Below are 20,031 nucleotides of genomic sequence, written 5' to 3'. Positions count from 1 at the left end.
GTAGAGAAATATGATTTAGGTAAGAATATAGGTAGGGAGACTTATGTTGAGCAAAGAATTTTGCTCAAAGTAGATAAGGTGACATGTGCCCAGGAGGGCCCTACAGGGTGCCCTGAGACTGCCTTCAGTCTGCCCACTCACCATCCTATCCATAGGGCACCCTGACAACACTGAAGGTGACTTGGGTAGGTAACATAAACATGATTGATAACAAAATCAAGATTCAAAATCGTCGTGAGGGGTAGGAGCCCCAGACTGAAACCAGTGGTGTGCTGAGCATCTTGCAAGGACTGACATGCATGTCTTTTCCCAAGTCGGCATTCAGCAATGTTGCACTGGGGGGCTGGAATCTGCCACGGTGAGGGGATTGCACCAGGGACATTGGCACGCTGTGAGTCAGCTCTTTCTGCTTTCTGGAATCTGCCACAGTGTGGGTATTTGCACCATGGACACTAGCACACTGTGAGTCAGCTCTTTCTGCTTTCTGGAATCTGCCACGGTGAGGGCATTTATACCATGGGCACTGGCACACTGTAAGGAAGCTCTCTTTCTGCTTTCTGGAGAGCCAGTTGCAAGATATTTATCAAGCACACCACCTAGTGAAACCGTGTATGTCCTTAATGCAAGTGAATCATTTCACTAGTTCTTGACCACCTAATGTGAAATTTCTACAGAATTTCAGTCTGTCCCCTGATCTGCTTTGGTACCTGAAATGTCTTGGTACCTCGCCTTACCTGTGTAAGTGCTGGAGCAACAGAACACGCACCCCCACACCCCACTCTGGAGCAGGGCAAGCCTCGTGCTGGATGGGAGGTGACACTGCTTCTCCCCCACCCGAGGACAGCTCTGGATACCTCGAACCAGAGGCCACCACGTGTACTTCTTCCTATTCAATAACTCTGTGGTTTTGCTGAAATGTTTCATCGCTGACCAAATTTATGAACTTGGGTAGTCACATCCCCTCTCTGAGGCTCATCAGAATCATTACTTAGAAACTGTGGACAAGAATACTAATTTCAAAGTAGCACTGTCAGGATAAAATTACAGATGAGTGTGAAAATGATTTGCATTTATTCGTTTGCCTGTGAGTTTTTAGTGCTAACTAATCAATCTTCCATAAAATACACCAGAATATCACATTATTTGTGTGTGATATTGTAAGTAAAATACAGTTTAAGATTCTGACCTACTATTTTTCTGAGAAGCAGTGAAAATTTTAAACATTGACAAAAATTGTTTGCCTATGTCTTAGCTCATACAGAAATGATAATTTATCAAATGGACCCTGTCTTGTAAGTTTGCTGGAACCTTAACTGAAGGTGTTGTGGGGCTTGGACTGGTCTTGACTCAGGAGCATGATGATGTAGCGATGGTGCTGACACCAGCTAACATTTATTAAGCACTCACTCAGTATGTAAAGCATGGATCACAGGCCCCACCACTCATGCTTGACCTGCATCTTCCCATTTCATCCTCACGACACTCCTGCCATAGCTTACCATTATTGTTGCATAGTAAGAAATGTGCCTGGTCTTTGCCCTGGGTTCCTAGGAGGTAACATCTAAGCCTGCAGAATTTCCTGAGTGATGGGAATTTGTTACTCAAGGAGGTCCCTAGGCATGTTAGGGTCTGCATGGGGCTGGCCACACCAGAAAGGCCAACTATGCAATTACAGGGTGGGGCCACATGGTATAGCTGACCTTTGACCTCCCAAAAGGGAAGAGGCTTGAGACGGAGCTCATCACCTGGGCAGTGATCCCTACAGAAGGAGGCCCCCATGAGAACTCGCAGGCGTGTGGGAGGGGAAGTGCCCCCTGCCCCCTTCCACAGGGAGAGGGTCCGGGAGCCCCATGCTGAGACCCTTCTGATCTCCACCGGCCCTGGATGCGTCTCTGCTGGTGGGTCCTCAGCGTGGCCTTGGTGGTAGAGCTGCAGTTGTAAGGACAGAGCTTTTCTGAGTTCTGTGAGTCGTTCTAGTGAAATACAGACCCCAAAGAGGCTGTGGGAGCCTTGAACTTGTGGTCAGAAGTGAGAGTGGCCTGGGGAGCCACAGACTTGGTGCTGGCATGGAAGTAAGTGCGACGTTAGCGACTATGCCCAAACCTCCGACTCCAATGCCAGCACTGGGGGTTCGTGCCGGGACTGCATCACAGCCCACCCAAGTATTCTCTCCAATCCTCTGGTGGGGAAACTGAGACTGCAGATGGGAAACAGCCAGCACCCTCCTCCCCTCTAGTTTGTGACATGGGTGAGCCAAACCCTGGTGTGGGCCTCCGAGCCACGTTGCAGAAATGTGTCCTGTGAACATGGCGTTTCCTCCAGATCGTCCTGTTAGAGCACACCATCAAAAATAATGAGAAAAGAGGGTTTCCCCATGAGGGTGCATCCCTAGAGAATGGGGAGAGTCTCCTGTGCGGTGATCCAGGGTTTCTTTTTGGTTTAATGTACAAGAGCACACAGGCCACATTAAATGGTGTTTTTTAAATCTCATCTCAAAACAATAAAAACAGGAGATCCCAGTAGACACAGGAGTGTTCAAGAAAAAAAAAAATAACATAATGGGCTAACAAAAGCGCTGCATTTGACATACAAGTGAGCTTTGCTGGCAGCCACACAATGCTGGCCTTTTCTCCCTGTATGCTCTCGTGAGCCGGCTTTCCTCAGCTACTGGGGAGCAGGATGTGGTTTTTCTTACGCTGCGTTGAACGCAAGGAATTTGTTTGTTTATTTTCATTCATTTCCTGTGGATACAGGCAGATGTGTAAGTTGAGCTTTAACTCAAAAAAGTGCCCATGGATGCGTTGATGTGTTTTAAGCTGGGGGCTGCACAGAGGCCTTGCTGCGGCTGTGTCTGCTCCATCCTGAACCGATGATTACAGCCCCAGAGAACCTGATATTAAGCTGCTCTTTGAGTCTTATCCAGGCATAATGTGCTGCTCTGTTGAAAGGCTGGCGCTGGGAGAAGACGCAGAGGGCGTCACCACAGCCATTACGAGGCCATCAAGCAGCCAAACCCACACTTTCCGCAGCCAGCAGCAGGCAGCCCGGTGAAGGGGGCGATTAGAAACCGGGCCCAGCCCTCCACGGTAACAAGCTCAGAGAAAGCCTATTCGGGGACAGCTTCTGCAGACAGGGGCAGCCCGTCACACTCTGAAGAGCAGAGACTTCATGTTTGTTTAAAAACGGCAACTCCTTCGGGTGAACTGGCAGCAGGGGCGTGGGCGCAGCCTCCCTCGGGCGAGGCAGGCACCTTCCACCCTCACAAGACCCATCGTACATCCCTCTCGGCTACCCAGGGAATGCAGTCAGGCTGGCTGAGCCTGCATTTGTCTCCCCGCCTGTCATTCTTTTGGGGTGCAACCTTGCTCTTTTCTCTATGTGCTCTGAACCTTTACCTACACGGGGCAGGGTGCTTTGAGCCTCGCCTGGGAGGCCTTAATGAAGTTTTATGGCAAGACCCTAAAACTCAAGCAGCGGAGAGAGAGATGCCCTAAAGATGGGCTTCTGGTGACAAAGGCGGATGTGGCAGAGGCAAGCTCTTGCTGTGTCTTCCTTACCCAGGAACCCTGGGAGTTTCTTGTGAGCCTACGTGAAGCAGCGCCACCCCAGGGAAGCCCCTGGCGGCTCAGGCTTCCATGGAGTCCATGTCCACCTGAAAGGTACAAAAGGCAGTTGAGCAAGAGTGACGTAGCACCTTGCAGTGCCATGCCGCATGCTGCCAGTCAGGGTTGGCTTTGGAGGAACATGCCACATTCTAGTCAGTTGTCTCCCATACACAGTGCACCTGTCGCTGTTCAGGGACAAAAAACATTTCTGATTGCCAGGCTGACATGGAGGTCAGAGAAGGTGTGCTCCAAAGTACATCAGTGAGGGCAATTAAAAACTAAGCCCCACTGGCCACTCTAGATTTAACCAACGAAGAAAGGAACCCGATGATAACAATGGCTGACCACTTGGATAGATAAATCGGCGTGAACATAAGAGTGCATTCCAGTAACATCAACCCTTTGCTGTGATTAGCCCAGGCAGGGACAGCGGCAGTTGGGGGGCCCGGGTTGCCACTGGGATATGCCAACCCTTGTCGTGATTAGCCCGGGCAGGGACGGTGGTAGTTGGGGGGGGTCAGGTTGCCACTGGGATATGCCAACTCTTGCTGTGATTAGCCCGGGCAGAGACGGCGGCAGTGGAGGGGCCCGGGTTGCCACTGGGATACGCCAACCCTTGTCATGATTAGCCCGGGCAGGGACGGCGGTAGTTGGGAGGGGGGGGTCAGGTTGCCACTGGGATACGCCAACCCTTGCTGTGATTAGCCCGGGCAGGGACGGCAGCAGTGGAGGGGCCCGGGTTGCCACTGGGATACGCCAACCCTTGTCGTGATTAGCCCGGGCAGGGATGGCAGTAGTTGGGGGGGGCCAGGTTGCCACTGGGATATGCCAACCCTTGTCGTGATTAGCCTGGGCAGGGATGGCAGTAGTTGGGGGGGGGGTCAGGTTGCCACTGGGATATGCCAACCCTTATTGTGATTAGCCCGGGCAGGGATGGTGGCAGGGGTGGGCCTGGTTGCCACTGGGATACACCAACCCTTTGCTGTGATTAGCCTGGGCAGGGACAGCAGCATGGGGAGGCCCAGGTTGCCACTGGAATGTGGGTGGGCTGTGTTGTGTGTGTGATGTTGACTCACCTAGCAACTGTCCTTGACCCCAAACTAAATACCACATATGCCACTTTGTATTCTTTCCCCATCTTTTCCGGTGTAGGATGAGACCCAAGCTTTGGCGTGCCTGTGTCTGCATTCCGTCCGAGGATGTCAAAGATGTTTACACTCTGAGATTTATCCATGGAATATGCAGCGTGACTCAGGGTGAAATTGCAGAATGAGATAAATTGGCTGAAACCTGGCTCAAAGGTGGGTTCTTAGGTTCAGCTGGAGTTTTTCAGTGTTCCTGTTTATAGTGGTGAATCTGAACTCTCGGCCACGTCCCAAAGCAAGGAGCCCACAACTGTGTGATCATGGCGACAGGACATGCTCAGAGGGAATTTGTCCAACCCGACGCCCTCATGGAAGCCAGTTCCCTCCTGTCTTAAACTGTTCAATTTTTGGTTTTTAGATCCAGCAACCTTATTATGCAGAGCATGTTTTTTATATGCCTATTTGACTTTTGTGATACACTTTTAATGTCATTTAAAAATTGGGCTTCAGGGTTGCTTTTGGCCAGGTGGGGTGGCTTATGCCTGTAATCCTAGCACTTTTGGGAGGATGAGGCGGCCGGATCACCTGGGGTCAGGAGTTCTAGACCAGCATGGCCAACATGGTGAAACCCCATCCCTATTAAAAATACAAAAATCAGCCAGGTGTGGTGGTGCACGCCTGTAATTCCCAGCTACTCAGGAGGCTGAGGCAGAAGAATCACTTGAACTAGGAGGCAGAGGTTGCAGTGAGCTGGGATAGCACCATTGCACTCCAGCCTGGTGACAGAGCAAGACTCCGTGTCAAAAAAATAAAAATAAAATAAGAATAATAAAAATTGGGCTTCAGGAGGGCAAATCTCAACATTTTAGAATCAGTTTCTGGTGCAGCTGAAGGAAGCACAGAGTTGCTGTCTCAAAGCATGGATGTCCCCACTGGGTTCCTGCTGTAGCTCCCAGGCATCTCAGAGCTGCCGTCCCAAATCACTCCAGAGCTTCCTGCTGCCCGAGATCTGTCCCTGCTCCTCCCTGAATCACTCCCCTTCTTGGTGACTCAGCACCTCGCTGTCCCCTCGACCTCCTTCTCAAGCCGCCACTAGATCCTGGAGCAGCGAGGGTCCCACCCTGTCTCACTGACCCTTACCGAATTCCCCAATCTGTCTATGGAGATGGCCTACCCACAGCCCTCCTCCACGTCGTCCACAGCAGTTGTTTAAAAACGTGATGAGTTTCCTTCTGAAACACGCCCAGAGGCCGAGTCAGAGCAGAGTCCCCTGCATGGCCCTCCCCTGGCTGTTGTGTTCCCTCTTGTCCCCGTACCCCGTACGGGGCCCAACTGCGGGGACCTCTCTCACTCTTTCCAACGCAGGACTTGCTCTCTGGCCTGAGGGCTTTCAGACACAGGTCCTCCGCCCACCTCCTAATTCACCACTAACCACATCCTAGGTTTCTCTTTCCTGAGGGGATGGCCCTCCCCTGAACGAGGCTCCCAGTGTAACTCGGGCCTCCCTCTACCCTGGGGAGGTGGGGGCCTGACCTGGTGCATCTGGGAGGAATGCTGGGCATGTCTATCCTGGCTCTCCTTCTTTCTCCTGGGAGTGAGCAGCCCAGGAAGCATGACCTCCCCAACTCCACCACGCCACGGGGGCTGAGGCCACGTGGGCACAGCTACCACGCTACACTCTGGGGCTCAGGGAGCAGGCACCTGGCTTGTACAGAGCGCGTCCTGCAGCCTGGGCTTGCTAGTGACTATCTTACTTTGCTGAAGCTGCAATAACAAAACATCTCAGATTGAGTGATTGTTAAACACCAGAAATGTGTTGCTCACCATTCTAGAAGTGAGAAGTCCAAGATCAAGGTGCTGGAAGATTCCATGTCTGGTAAGGGCTTTTTCTGCTTTGTGAGTGGCGCCTCTTTCATAAGTCATTAATCCCATTTATGCAGGCTCTGTCCTCCTGACCTAATCCCCTCCCAAAGCTCCACCTCTCAATACTACAGCATTGGAGGCTAGGTTTCAGCACAGAAACTGGGTAGAGCTGGAACCTTGGCCTCCATCCTTATAAAGATGCTCAGATTCTGGGTGTGACTTCCTCAGGGAGCCCAGAAATGTTCAAACAGCTCCTCCCGGAGCAGCAGCTTCTGACCTCCTGGCACTTCCTTGCCCAGGTTCTTCTCCTTCCTGGCACTGCAGGCATGTGCGCTACTTGTGTGTGCTTGTATTTGCGTATCATGAGCTTCGCCCATGGGGATGCATGCCACGGGAGAAAGGTGACATGGGTTGGCTGTGTCCCCACCCAGATCTCATCTTGAATTGTAATCCCATTATCCCCACATGTCGAGGGAGGGATCCGGTGGGAGGTGATTGGATCATGGGGGCGGGTTCCCCCATGCTGTTCTTGTGATAGTGAGTTCTCACCAGATCCGATGGTTTTATATAGTTCCTCCTTCACATGCTCTCTTTCACCTGCCACAGTGTGAGACGTGCCTGCTTCCCCTTGCGCCACAATTGTAAGTTTCCTGAGGCCTCCCCAGCCATGCGGAACTGTGTTGATTAAACCTCCTTTGTTTATAAATTACCCAGTCTCGGACAGTTCTTTCCAGCAGTGTGAGAATGGACTAATGCAGACAGGGAGCATGTCTCCTCTGTTCAGGACTGACACAGGGTGTCCGAGCTGGCACCAGCCGCAACACCCAGAGGCCTCCACCTGAACTCCGCTAGCCGTCTGCCCTTTCCTAGCTCACAGCCTTCGTGTGTGTGGCTCCTCCCACCCTAGACGCCTTTCCCACCTGTGCCCATTCACACGTGCAGGACCCACCTGGCCCTGTACCCAGCACAAGCCTTCCCAGCCTCCTGCTCTCAGAGCTGAGGGCCCAGCAGGAACGGGGCCTGCCCACTGTGTGGGGCCTGGAGTCTGGAGTCTGCCTTTGTAATGCTGTCTTCCTCTGTTCCATTAGGGTTCCAAAGACAGATCATGGCTAAGGAAGAGATCCTGGAGAAGGCAGAGCTGTTCCCCTTCATGGTGATGGCGATGATGATGAGGTGACGATGACGGTGATAATGATGACGGAGATGATGTGAACCGTCCTGTACTGAGCACGCGTCTGTTTTGGGTGCAGGATATGTGCCTTACACATGTGTTCTGTCTTTGCTCTGCTCGTCTGTAGCTGTAGAAGGATGGCTGATGTGTGGGGAAGTTAGACGGCTACGTGTGAGACCAGCAGCTGGAGTGCGGCAGGACGCCATGGAAACCGACCTCTGAACCCAACCCACATTTCCGACGGGCCCTGGCTCTGTTGGGAAATGCCAAGTGTCCATGCAGAGAGTGGACCATCAGGGATGCTCAGGCCTTTTTGATGTGCACTTGGCAGGGACCACAGTTGACTTGTTCAAGTAGAAGTGTGAGTTGGCAAAAGCACAGATTCACTTTTCTGTGTCTTCTTTCACTCTTTCATCTGCGTGTGTTGGGTTTATACATATGCATATGCATGCACGTGTGTGTACATGTATACGTGGATAAATGCACATGTGCATATTCATGTGCATGTGTATAAATATGTATATGCTCCCATGTGGGTGTACACACAGCACACATATGCATTTGTTCATGTGTGTGCATGTACATCTGTATACACTCCCACGCGGGTGTACACACATGTATTTGTGCATATGTGTGCATGTACATGTTAGGGTTTATGTATACACTCCCACATGGGTGTACACACATGTATTTGTGCATGTACATATGTATATGCTCCCACGTGTACACACATGCATTTGTGCATGTACATGTGTATACACTCCCATGCGGGTGTACACACATGCATTTGTGCGTACGTGTGCATGTACATCTGTATACGCTCCCACACGGGTGTACACACATGTATTTGTGCATGTATATATGTATACGCTCCCACACAGGTGTACACACATACATTTATGTGTACATGTGTATGTACTTATGTATATGCTCCCATGTGGGTGTACACACATGCATTTGTGCATACGTGTTCATGTACATGTGTACATGCTCCCACGTGGTGTACACACATGCATTTGTGCATATATGTGCATGTACTTATGTATATGCTCCCACGTGGGAGTACACACACGTGTTTGTGCACGTGTTCATGTACATGTGTATACACTCCCACGCCAGTGTACACACATGCATTTGTGCATATGTGTGCATGTACATGTGTATGCATGTGTGTGCACATTCACAGATTCATGTTCATATGTGCACACCTGTATAGACATATCGTTCATATCTCCCCATGAAAAAGACACATTCTGGTTACAGAAGCCTTTCTTTTGTCTGTCACATATTTCCTCTAGCCCTTAGTTTCTAACTCTTTTTTTTTTCTCCTTTTCCTTTTTTAGATGCAGGTCTAGTGAGCATGTATTGAACTGGTCAGATCTCAAGTGCTACCATTCAATGAATTCTGACCAGTGCTCGTTTGTGAGTACCCCACATCGTGAGCAAGCTACAGAGCATTCCATCACCCCAGAAGGCAACTTGTGCCCTCCTGTCACCCCCACCTGGTGTCCCATCACATGTCTGTGCTCTTCTGTCAGTTGATTTAACTTCGCCTGGGATTCTCCAGCATTCATCTCCGTCGGAGTTTCTGCCATTCTCCAAGGTCTGATTTTGGTTTCGCTCCCAAGACTTGCTTCTAAATTCACATTAAAAAGTCTTCACTTCACACAAGAGGGGCCAGAAACATCTCTCTGTTGTTCTCTTGCCCTTAAGACCCACGGCCACAGGCCACTCCTGTCCTCCTAGAAGCTGGTCACAAGCTGGGCAGGGATCAGAAAGCTGCATCAAGTTGACCCAGTCACTCACATTTAATATTAGGTTGGTGGAAAAGTAATTGCGGGTTTTTGCTACTTTTAGTGACAAAAACGCAATTTATTTGCACCAGCCTATTAATATTTACTGTCCTAAGCTTTTTGTACCTGTCAAACCTCAGGATACACCTGTGGATCCACACGGCCAGCACCCTCATTTAGAGATGAAGAGACTGATGTTCAGAGTGGTTCAGAGAGTCAGATGATCTGCCCGGAGTGGCCCACCTGCGAGTGCCGGAGGCCGGCTAGACAGCAGGACCGAGTCACCCTGGAGTGCTGCTCTCTGGCCAGATCATTCCCTTCGCTCCCTGAGCGTGGGAGAGGCCGCCTCTGGCTGCTTTTGAGCAGCGTAGAATGATGTCTTTTGTCACGGTGTCTGGGAAGCTGGAGAAGGTGCACGCCCTTCAGGACCCCACCGAGCCCCAGGCCTCTGGATTTCCTCTTCCTAAGTCTCCCCTGGGGTGTTCTGTAAAGTCTTTCCCTGCTCCTAAGACCCTCCTGCTACCACCCCCTCTCCCCGACTTCTCACTTTTTCTGCTCTTCCAGTCACCCAGGTCTGTTTCCTCTCCCCGCCCACGAGCCAGCCTTGCCCGGAACCCGGGGTCGTGACTCCCAGTGGGTGCTACTCAGTCCCTCAGGCCTCCGGCAGATGGTTCTCCTGAGCCCATGACTCCAGGGCTGGGGTCCCCGGCCCCCCAGCTCCCTCCCTAGCCTGCTCTGTGGTCCCCTCCCTTCCCAGTCCCTCACTGTCGCTGCTGCCAGCCCCTGGGGCAGAACCAGACCCTTCTCCCTGCACAGCACGGCCACCCGCCAACAGCCCGGGCTGCCCCTCCAGACTCATGGGGTCAGTGACCTGCTCCCAGACCTACACCCCAGGCCGGCGTCCCCGTGCTCCAGCCTCGAGGGGTTCCAGCCGCTCTCTGGGCATTTGCACCGAGATGCCAGGGAGACACCGCATCCCTCCCAAGGTTCCTGTCTCGGTGAACGGCTCCGGCCCAGAACCCTACTCGGCGTTCTTATCTCGCCTTCTGCCTGACCTGCTTCTAACCCCTCGCTGTGGCTTCTTCATCTCAATCCCAAACGGCGCTCAAAGGAGGCTTCTGGTCCGCCTGCCCTTCGTCCCGGGAGTGGGGAGTCACCGTCCCTCCCACAGCCTCCCAGCGGGCCCCTCACCCCAGGCTTCTCGATGGCACAGCCTGTGCTGCCCTCCCAGAAACGGACATTCTCTGGCTGTCACGAGGGTCGTCAGAAAACGAGTCACTTCCGCCAGCGGCACAACTGTGCGGGAATCTGATCCCCTCCCCGGCGCGGCCTCGTTAGCACATTCAAAACAGTGGCACGAAATGACACGGGGCGCGCTAACAACCATGTTGGCAGCTCAGCGTGGGGTCGCTTTTCCTCCCGTGCAACTCCATGGGAATTCTTAAACACGCTTTCTCCCAGAGCAGCAGAGGCGCGGGGCTGGCCCTCTGGAGTGAGCAACATGTTCTTATTCTAATTATGCTGGTAATTAGAGCGCAGGTCTTTGAACCTCAACCAGCCACGTTCCCGCCTCCAGGACTCACGCAGGATGAGAGGCGGGTCTGAAGGTTTCCTGCTGCCCAAGGCTGTTTGCTGCTGTTGTGAAGGGACCTTAAAAAATAAACCCACCTGTGGATTTGTGTTTGTTGTTTGTTTGTTTCCTTGCCTCGTCATAAATTGCTGGTGTCCAAATCACTGTTTTGTGTTCTGTATATATTGAAGCAAACGGCAAAGAGCCTTTCCCTCTTTTTCATTGTGATTCGAATTTTGTGGCATGCGAGGGCTGACATTTCATTATTTCCGCTAAAGCTTGGAATCGGAGACCAATGATCTAAAGGAACAGTACAGGGAGTGCGTTTGTTTTGTTTCCTGAGGTCTGCATTTGTCTGTGCATTTGAATAGGGCCTATGTCTTCGGTTGGGCAATGAATTCCTCCATATCAAAATTTTCAAATATAAACTGAGCCAAATAATCAAGCTGATTTACAAAGCGATTTCTGCAGAATGAATGATAGCCTTAACTAATTGCCAAAGTCCCGCAAACCTTACATTTATGACAAGAATGAATTCGTCCATTTTGAAGAGTGAGGGTAAATAAATACTCCAGGCTCTGAACAAACCAGGGAAAGACCTGGGCATGGAAATCCAATCTCTTCCCATCACTGTCAAAAAATGTATTGAGAGTGTCCTATAAGCACGGTGCTGAGCCACATACTTTGGGTGATAAGAGATGTCAAAGGCCTCTGTGCTCTGTGGTCCCCTAGCCAGTGAAACACAAGTGCACATACCTGTATATTGAATGTCAGGATGCCTGTTCTAACTGTGGTAGGTAACCAATGTATAGCCCAGGGCTCACAGGGTGACAGAGGAAGGGGTCTCTTTCCAGCCCCAGGAAGATCTTGCTTGTCTATCTTGCTCTACCTGACTTTTTTTTTAATGTCCTTATTAAAAAATAATAATTCTTAAGATTATCCCATTATGTCTATTTTCTGTTATATCTAAGCTATATAAAATTATCTAGCCAAATATTTGAAAAAAAAAAAGAAGCTTCTAAAATGCTTCTTTATTGAAGGAACAAATAGAAAACCTAGGGTTGGAAAAATTAACCCTAAAATCAGAAACAGTTGAGAACTGCAATCAACCAAATGTAGGTTAAAGGCAGGATCTTTAAGCACAGTGAGAACACTCAGCCTGGACCCTCAGCAAAGATGGGAGACTTCCTGGTTCCAGACATTTAAGACATTAGACATTTTTGTCTAATCATTAGTTGACCACTAAGATAACTGAGCAGAGACTTCATTGGCCACATATTATTTTAAAAATTATAGACTTTATAAAATTTGTTTAGGAAATTTACTAAACAAAGAATAACAATAAGCCTGCAGGAAGAGGAAGAATCTGATTTCCAGAGTTGGCACATTATATTACATAAAATGTCCAGCTCTCAACAAAAAGCTATGGGACAAGGAAAGAGATAAGAAAGTGTGACCCACACACAAAGAAAAAGATATTTGATACAAATTATCCCTGGGGAAGCCCAGACATTGAACTCTTTAGACAAAGCCTTTAAATCTTCTATTGTTAATATGCTCAAAGACCCAATGGAAAGCATGAAAACAAGGTCTCACCAAATCAAAAATATCAATAGAGAGGCAGAAATTGTAAGAAAATAACCAAATAGAAAGTCTGGAGCTAAAAACTACAGTAACTGAAATTAAAAATTCACCAGAAGGAACCAATAGCAGATTTTAGTAAGGTTAAAGAATCAGCAAACTTAGAGATACATCAACTGAGATTATTCATTCTGAGAAACAGAAGAAAGAAAATGAAGAGAAATAAAGAGAGCCTCAGAGACTTGTGGGAAATGATCAAATAAATAAACATATGTGTAATGGGAGTCTCAGAATGAAAGGAAAGACAAAAAGGGGAAGAAAGACTATTTGAAGAAATAATGGCAAAAAACTTTCCAAATTGAATAAAAAACATTAATCTATATAACCAAGGAGCTCTCCGAATTCCAAGTAGGGTATATTTCAACAAAGACAAATTTTCAAAGAAACTCTTGAAAGCAGCAACAGGGAAGTGCTTCATGACATATGAGGGATTCTCAATAAGATCCACAGCTGGTTTTACATTAGAAACTATAAAGGCAAGAAGGCAGTGGAATAACATTTACAAAATGCTGAAAGAAAAGAAAGTCAAGTAAGAATTCTGTATCCAGCAAAACTGTTCTTCAAAAATGAAGGAGAAATTAAGACATTCCCAAATAAAAAAAAACCTGAGAGATTTTATCACTATCAGATCTGCCCTACAAGAAATACTAGAATCTTTCAGGCTGAAATGAAAGAACATTAGACTGTAACTCACATCCAAATAAAGAATTTTTTTCTAAAGTACCACCAGTAAAGGTAATATAGCTAAATATAAAAGTATTTTATAAAAGTATTTTTTGTTTGTACCTTTCTTCTCCTATCTGATTTAAAAGGAAATAGCATAAAGCAACAATTACAGATCTGTGGTGACAGACATGCACTCTGTAAAGATGCCCAATTATAGGATAATAACAGCATAAATGGGGGAGGATAAAGCTACAGAGGAGTAAAGTTTTGTGTACAATTAGAATTAAATTGGTATTAATCCAAACTAGATGATTTTAAGATACTAATGGTAATCCTCAATCAACTACTAAGAAAATAACTCAATAACTCAAACAATACACTAAAAGAAACAAGGGACTTAAAATTGTACACTAGAAAATATACCTTTAGCACAAAGGGAAACAGTAATGATAAGATATGGGAACCCAGAAGATATAAGGCATATAGAAAACAATTAGCAAAATGGCAAATGTAAACCAGACCTTATAAATAACTACACAAAATATGAATGAATTAAATGCTCTAGTCAAAAGATAGATATTGGCAGGATGAATAAAAATGGCATGATTCAACTACATGCTGTCTGCAGTGATATACTTTATTTCAAAAGATATAAGTAGGTTGAAAGTGAAGGAATGGATAAAGATATACTGTGCAAACAATAACCAAAAAAAGAGCTGGCATAGCTGTACTAAAAATGAACTTTAAGACAAAGCTGCTACTAAAGACAAAGTAGGACAATTTTAATGATAAAAGATCAATCTATGAAGAAGCTATAACAACTATAAACAATACGCACTTAAAAACAGAGGCTAAAATACATGAAGCAACAACTGACAGAATTGAAGGTAGAAATAGTTAATAATAATACTCAGATACTTCAATATCTGACTTTTAGTAATGAATGGAACAATTACACATAAGATCAATTGATAAATAGAAAGTCTAGAAAACACTATAAATCAACTAAACCTAACCAATACATACAGAACATTTTATCCAACAGTAGAATACACACTCTTCTCAAGTAAACATGGAACATTCTCCAGAATAGACTAAATGTTAGGCTATAGTGTATTCAGTAATTCTAAATTTATTGATTTAAAAATTTTTTAAAGGATTTAAATTTAAATTTAAAATTCAATAAATTTAAAATGATTAAGATAATAAAGAGTATGATTTCTGATTACAATGGAATGAAACTAGAAATCAATAACGGAAGGAAATCTGGGAAAATTAAAAGGTGGAAATAAATTTACATCCTCCTAAATACCCATGAGTCAAAGAAGGAATCACAAAGGAAATTAGGAAGTACATTGAGATGACTGAAAAAAAGGACACAGCATAACAAAACTTATGGGATGCAACTAAGCCAGTGCTTTTCAGAGTATTTATAGCTGTAAATATGCACATTTTTTTAAAAAATAAAAATTTCAAACCAGTAAGCTAACGCTCTTAAGACATTGAAAAATGAAGAGCAGAATAAATCTAAAGCAAGCAAAAGGAAGAAAATAGTAAAGATGAGAGTAGATGGAAACAAGTAAAATCAGGAATTAAAACCAATAGAGAAAATCAACAAAAGCAAAAGCTTTTCTCTTTTGAAAGATCAATAATATTGATACACTTTAGACTGCGAAGAAAAAGAGAGAAGATTCAAATCACTAAAATCAGGAATGAAGAAAGGAATAATACTCCTAACAGAAATAAAAAGGATTACAAATGAATGCTATGAACAGTTACATGCCAATGAATTAGATAACTTAGATAAAATGTGCAAATGCCTAGAAAGAAACAAGCTACCGAAACTGACTCAAGAAAAAATTAAAAATCTGAATAGACCTATAACAAGAGATTTAATTGATAATCAAATAATTTCCCACAAAGACCAAATGATTTCAATGGTAAATATTACCAAATATTTAAAGAATAATGAATACTTTTTCTTTATAAACTCTTCAAAAAACAGAAGAAAAGGGAATAATTCTTAACTCTTTTCATTAAGCTAGTATTACTGTGATCCCAAAGCCAGGCAAAGACATCACAAGAAAAGAAAAGTGAATACATATGAAAATTGATCATACAAATAAAATAAAGAATAAATGCCACATGGTTAACTCACAAATCATTTGACAAATCCCAACATCCTTTGCTGATAAAAAATAATCAACAAATTATGAATAGAAAGGAACTTTCTCAACCTCAGAGAAGGCATATGTAAAAATCCACAGTTAATATCATGTATAATAATGACATACTGAAATATTTTCTACTAAAATCAGGAACAAGACAAAAAAAGAAGTGCTTTTAAGAATTTTATTCAACATTGTACTGGATATTCTAGCCAGAGCAATTAGGTAAGGGGAGAAAAGCATTCAGATTGTAAAGAAAGAAGTAAAACCATCTCTATTCACAAATGACCTAACTGTGCATATATGATATCCCCAAAATCCACACACGCAAAAATTAGTATAAATAAGTTCTGCCCTGTTTCAAGATACAAGCAAATATCAATTGTATTTCTATATACTACTAATGAGCTATCTAAAAATAAAAGTCAAAACCAATTACATTTACAATAGCATAAAAATTTAACGAAATAAATGCAAAACTTGTGCACTAAAAACTATAAAATGTTACTGAAAACAATTAAAGAAGACTTAAAAAAATAAAAAGACATTCACTGTTTACAGAACAAGAGACTTAATAGTATTAAGATGGGAATATGCCCCAGATTTGATGCTATCAAAATCCCAGCCGGCTTCTTTGTAGACATTTTAAGGTAAGCCTAAAATGTAAATGGAAATGTAAGAGACCCAAAACTGCCAAGACAATCTTGTAAAAGAAGTTGGACGATACATTTCTTGATTTCAAAACTTACTACAAAGCTAAAATAAACAAGGCAGTGTCGTCTGAGCATAAGAATAGACTCATAGATCAGTTGCGGAGAAGAACTGAGAGTCCAAAAACCAACCATCACATTTAGAGTCAATCAATTTTCAATCAAGGTGCCAAGACAATTCAATGGGCAAAGAGTTGTCTTTTCAAAAAATCGTGCTGGGATGATTGGATACCCAAATGCAAACAAATAAAGTTGGACCTTTACCTGATACCCTATACAAAGTTTGACTGAAAATGGATCAAAGACTTAAACGTAAGTGCTAAAACTGCAAAACTCTTGGAAGAAAACTTAGGCACAAAACTTCATGACCTTGAAGTAGGCAATGGTTCTTAGATATGGCACCAAAAACACAAGCAACAAAATAAAAAAAAATAGATAAACTGGATATTATTGAAATTATAACCTTTTGTTCACGGAGACAACACCAAGAGAGTGAAAAGACAAATCTACAGAATGGGAGAAGATTTTCAAATTATATACCTGACATAGGTCTAGTAACCGGAATATGAAAAGTACTCTTAGAACTCAACAGTAAAAAGACCAGTCATCTAATTTATAAAACGGTCAAAGGATTTGAATAGAACATTCTCAAAGAACATATACAAATGGCCAATAAATGTATGCAGACATATTCAACATCATAAGTCATCGAGGAAATGCATATCAAATCCACAATGAGATATTGCTTCATACCTGCCAGCTTACTATGATCAAAAAGATAATAAGTGTTGATGAGGGTATGGAAAGTTGGAACTCAAATTCTTGGCTGGTGGAAATACAGAATGTGGCAGCTGCTATGGAAAGCAGTGTGAAAGTTCCTCAAAACTTAAGCATGGAGTCACCATATGACCCAGAAATGTTACTTATAGTTATATACTCAAGAGGATTAGAAACATACACAAAAATTTGTACACATATATTTACAGCAGCATTATTCATAACCAAAAAGTAAAAACAATCCAAAGCTCTATCAGTTGATGAGTGAATAAACCATCTTCCAATGTGAATTCACCATTTCTCATTCCCACCAGCAGTGTGTTCCCATTGCTCTCATCCCCACCAACATGTGCTGTGGTCAGTTTGCTTCTTTTCTAGACATTCTGAAGGGTGGCTAGTGGTTTGTTGTTGTGGTTTTATTTTGCATTTCTGTGATGACTAATGATGTTGAGCATTTTTTTTTTTTTGAGATGGAGTCTCGCCTTTGTTGCCCAGGCTGGAGTGCAATGGCGCAATCTCGGCTCACTGCAACCTCCACCTCCTGGGTTGAAGCAATTCTCCTGCCTCAGCCTCGCAAATAGCTGGGATTATAGATGCCCACCACCACACCTGGCTAATTTTTTTGTGTATTTAGTAGAGAAGGGGTTTCACCATGTTGGGCAGGCTGGTCCCAAACGCCTGACCTCAGGTGATCCATCTGCCTCGGCCTCCCAAAGTGCTGGGATTACAGGTGTGAGCCACTGTGCCCCCGGCTCAATGTTGAGCATTTTATGTGCTTATTTGCCATAGTAAAATATGTTTAGTTTTTGCCCGTTTTTTATTGGATTACTACTTATTGTTGAGTTTCGACTGTTTTTTTATGTATTCTGAATATAAGTTCTTCGTCAGATAAATAATTTGCAAATATTTTCTCCTAGCCTTTGGCTTGCTTTTCTCTTAACAGAATCTTCCCTACAGCAAAATCTTTTAGTCTGGATAAAGTCTAATTTATATTCTTTGTTTAAAACATCTTGTTTCAGGTGCTATTGCCAAGACTAATTGCACTTACCATACAAGACAGCGATCCCACTCCTGATATTTATCCAAGTGAAATGAAAACTTGTTTGCACAAAGACCTACGCATGAATGTGTACAGTAGCTCTTGCTATAATTACCAAAAGTTAGTCACCAGCCAAACGTTCCTCAGTTGGGGAATGTGTATTTCACCACACCACAGAATTCTGAGCAGCATACAAGCACCAACATGGTGACCCTCAAGTGTTTTATGTTGAGAGGAGGTAGGCTGGGCGCGCTGGCTCACACCTGTCATCCCAGTACTTTGGGAGGCTGAGGTCGGTAGACGGCTTGAGCTCAGGCATTTGAGACCAGCCTGGGCAACATGGTGAGACCCTGTCTGTACAGAAAATACAAAAAATAGCCCGTCGTGGTGGTGCGTGCCTGTGGTCCCAGCTACTCAGGAGGCTGAGGTGGGAGGACGGCTTGAGTCTGGGAGGTCAAGACTGCAGTGAGCTGAGATCAAGCCACTGCCCTCCAGCCTGGGTGACAGAGAAAGACCCTGCCTCAAAAAAAAAAGTCTCCAAATGTTATATATTGTACTATTCCATTCATATGTCATTCTGGAAAAGAAGTGATCTATGGTTGTCAGGGATTCAGGGTAAAGGGAGGTGTGGCACGAAGCTGCAGTGGGAGGCGGTTTCAAGGTGTGGTGAAAGGGTTCTGCATCTTGGTGTGGTGGTGGGTACATGACCATATATATGGGCCAAAACTCACATAACTGTACACCGAAAAGGGTGAATTTTACTATACGTAAATTGAAAATAAAATTTTAAAAAACTAAGGAAGGAAAAGTATTCAGAGATGAACAGTGATGTGTTGATCAATGGGTTGCTATAAACATTAGAATACTTCCCTTAGGTTATTTCACTTATTAAGATGCTAGTTCTTCAATGGCAGCAATGAAATATTACTAATCTCTGTGTGTTTGAACCTCATGTATTGCCTGGCCCATAGCAGCTACTCAAGTGTGCTGAATGAATCTTACTATTCTTATTTTCAACCTGCATTGTTTCTTGGTGGCTGTAGTGGTTATGTTTGATCTCTATGAACTTCTATGTGTGAGAAAGTTTGTACACATCTTGAAACTAGCGAGGATAATGTTGATGTGGTTTTATATTTTTTCTACTGCTTAGTCAACCTTGCTTTCCACTGATTCATATTGTTGTTATTATTACATATAATATGAGGAGGTTATTTTTCAAGACCTGATACTATCTTTATTAAATTTGTTCTGATTTGTACAGTAGTACTTTTGATTATTGCCTGAATTCCAGGGTTTCTGTAAGCTATGTTACTTTTGTTTTGTTAGCACTACTTAGACACCTCATAATATCAGTGCTTTCATATTGGCAGTGCAATACACTACATTTCAAAAATCTATGAATACATGAGCTGAGCTCAGGAATATTTTAGATGTTAGCACGAACAACGAAGCATCATTGGTTTTCTATCTCCACTGATGCGGTGTCACTCTGCACATAACTCATTTACCATTCCTCAGCAGCAGCAACATTTTATCCCATGAAGATCTCCAGCCTCTCTGGATGACAGGCTCAGATAGCAGGAAGAACTCTGTGTGGGGGCTGCACCTGCCACCATTGGGCCCTGAGTGTATTTCTATACCACTCTCTGCATGGGTGGTATAGAATGGATATTTTTGATGAATTGGAATCCAGGTCCCATTCTCATGAATTTCAAGGAAGAAGTACTTCATGGAACAGTTAGTGCATCCAGAATTTTAACTGTGGGCACGACACCATCCTCAAGACCAGTGCTTCTCAATGGTAGGTGAGTGTGGATGCCTTTCAGACCCTCTGGGGCCCTCCAGTAACTCCAGATTCCACCTGTTCCCAGGGACCCTGGGACCCACTGCCAGAGCCTGCAGCAGCTCCTCAGCTCACTTGCACTGTCTCCCATGAGAGCAGA

At 44.8% G+C, this 20,031-nt stretch overlaps 1 protein-coding gene and 1 long non-coding RNA gene across 2 annotated transcripts in view; both read right to left on the bottom strand.

Annotated features, from left to right (window-relative positions):
- LOC129011720 (collagen alpha-1(III) chain-like) overlaps positions 1 to 20,031 on the bottom strand; it is a 243,208-nt gene that overhangs the window by 204,605 nt on the left and 18,572 nt on the right. The window lies entirely within an intron of this gene.
- On the bottom strand, positions 2,464 to 10,779 carry LOC129011722 (uncharacterized). The gene is made up of 3 exons (XR_008493413.2): positions 10,709 to 10,779; positions 3,558 to 3,652; positions 2,464 to 2,741 (listed from the first exon to the last, which is right to left on the bottom strand). It is a non-coding gene; the product is annotated as an uncharacterized LOC129011722 (long non-coding RNA).

This window comes from Pongo pygmaeus, chromosome 14, assembly GCF_028885625.2.
Source record: "Pongo pygmaeus isolate AG05252 chromosome 14, NHGRI_mPonPyg2-v2.0_pri, whole genome shotgun sequence".
NCBI lineage: Eukaryota > Metazoa > Chordata > Mammalia > Primates > Hominidae > Pongo > Pongo pygmaeus.
The sequence above is the reverse complement of the archived record's forward strand: the minus strand, read 5'-3'. Positions and strand labels throughout refer to the sequence as shown.